This window comes from Syngnathus typhle, linkage group LG10 (genome assembly GCF_033458585.1).
Source record: "Syngnathus typhle isolate RoL2023-S1 ecotype Sweden linkage group LG10, RoL_Styp_1.0, whole genome shotgun sequence".
Classification (NCBI taxonomy): domain Eukaryota; kingdom Metazoa; phylum Chordata; class Actinopteri; order Syngnathiformes; family Syngnathidae; genus Syngnathus; species Syngnathus typhle.
In genome coordinates, this window is record NC_083747.1 from 14,235,001 (window position 1) to 14,237,500 (window position 2,500).

The window sequence follows — 2,500 nt, forward strand, 5'->3', positions numbered from 1 at the left end:
GGCCCCAAGCGCCAGCCCCGACCGCCACCCCCCGACCGCCACAAGGCGACCGCCACAAGGCGACCGCCACAAGGCGACCGCCACCGGCCCCAAGCGCCAGCCCCGACCGCCACCCCCCGACCGCCACAAGACGACCGCCACAAGGCGACCGCCACAAGGCGACCGCCACAAGGCGACCGCCACCGGCCCCAAGCGCCAGCCCCGACCGCCACCCCCCGACCGCCACAAGGCGACCGCCACCGGCCCCAAGCGCGGACCGGCCGGCGTCGCTTCCTTGAATGCTTAACCGCCTTTCGAGCTGCCATGCCGGGCTTGAGTTAGTGGCCGCGCCCGGTACTTTACTGGACCCTATTTGGCCCGCGGACCGGCTTGCGGCGCTTCCTTGAATGCTTAACCGCCTTTCGAGCTGCCATGCCGGGCTTGAGTTAGTGGTTTGCGCCCGGTACTTTACTGGACCCTATTTGGCCCGCGGACCGGCCGGCGTCGCTTCCTTGAATGCTTAACCGCCTTTCGAGCTGCCATGCCGGGCTTGAGTTAGTGGTTTGCGCCCGGTACTTTACTGGACCCTATTTGGCCCGCGGACCGGCTTGCGGCGCTTCCTTGAATGCTTAACCGCCTTTCGAGCTGCCATGCCGGGCTTGAGTTAGTGGTTTGCGCCCGGTACTTTACTGGACCCTATTTGGCCCGCGGACCGGCCGGCGGCGCTTCCTTGAATGCTTAACCGCCTTTCGAGCTGCCATGCCGGGCTTGAGTTAGTGGTTTGCGCCCGGTACTTTACTGGACCCTATTTGGCCCGCGGACCGGCCGGCGTCGCTTCCTTGAATGCTTAACCGCCTTTCGAGCTGCCATGCCGGGCTTGAGTTAGTGGTTTGCGCCCGGTACTTTACTGGACCCTATTTGGCCCGCGGACCGGCCGGCGTCGCTTCCTTGAATGCTTAACCGCCTTTCGAGCTGCCATGCCGGGCTTGAGTTAGTGGTTTGCGCCCGGTACTCTACGTTAAAAGTCAGGCGGAACGGCCCCAAAGCTCCAGACGGAAGTCCAAAAAAAGCTCCATGGTTGGTTAAAAATGCTTACCCGCCTCCCTGGAACCCCAATCGGGCATAAAATGTTAGGCGGAAAGGCCCTGAAGCTCCAGACGGAAGTCCGAAAAAAGCTCCATGGTTGGTTAAAAATGCTTACCCGCCTCCCTGGAACCCCAATCGGGCGTAAAATGTTAGGCGGAAAGGCCCTGAAGCTCCAGACGGAAGTCCGAAAAAAGCTCCATGGTTGGTTAAAAATGCTTACCCGCCTCCCTGGAACCCCAATCGGGCGTAAAATGTTAGGCGGAACGGCTCTGAAGCTCCAGACGGAAGTCCGAAAAAAGCTCCATGGTTGGTTAAAAATGCTTACCCGCCTCCCTGGAACCCCAATCGGGCGTAAAATGTTAGGCGGAACGGCTCTGAAGCTCCAGACGGAAGTCCGAAAAAAGCTCCATGGTTGGTTAAAAATGCTTACCCGCCTCCCTGGAACCCCAATCGGGCGTAAAATGTTAGGCGGAACGGCTCTGAAGCTCCAGACGGAAGTCCGAAAAAAGCTCCATGGTTGGTTAAAAATGCTTACCCGCCTCCCTGGAACCCCAATCGGGCGTAAAATGTTAGGCGGAACGGCTCTGAAGCTCCAGACGGAAGTCCGAAAAAAGCTCCATGGTTGGTTAAGAATGCTTACCCGCCTCCCTGGAACCCCAATCGGGCGTAAAATGTTAGGCGGAACGGCTCTGAAGCTCCAGACGGTGCTTCCTTGAATGCTTATCCGCCTTTCGAGCTCTCCTGCCCGGCGTGGGTTTCGCGTCCGCGCCCGGTACATTATGGAAGCCAAAAAAAAAAAAAATTCTAAGTGCGAGTGGGACCGGCCTGGGGGGCTTCCTTGAAAGCCCATCCGCCCTCCGAGCTCTCCCACCGGTCGTGGGTTGGCGTCCGCCACTGCTCAAAGCGAACTTCAAATCATCTGCTTAATAATGTGGAACGCCATTCTTAAGTAGTTTCTCCTTAATGTGGGCTCAACTGGCCGGTAATCATCACCGGTGTCTGAAATTGATCTCAGTTATCCAAAGAGCCCTCACGCGGAATACCGTCCATGAGTTTAATTGAAAAACAAAAAATTTAATCTTTCTGACACTTAAATACGATTTGCATAATAATTTGGAACAGGGTGTAAGCACTCCGAACAGCCACATGCTTTAAAGATGGACTTGAGCAAAACACTGTGTTAAATAAAGCACCGCCGGCCGTTGTAAATGAATGGGCTTTGGCACTTAGTGCATTTTCCCCCAGCGGCACTGCCAGGCTGCTGGGTGCCCGCTGCCACGGCTCGGGCCTATTCTACGGAGGGGCCGGCCACCTCCCGTGGGGCCCGTGTGATCTCGCTTCCTGTCCGAGGACGGCGGACCGCGCTCGGGGTTAGCCCACACCGCGACACGCATGGAAGTCGGCCGGTGGCGGTCGGCCGGTGGCGGTCGGCCGG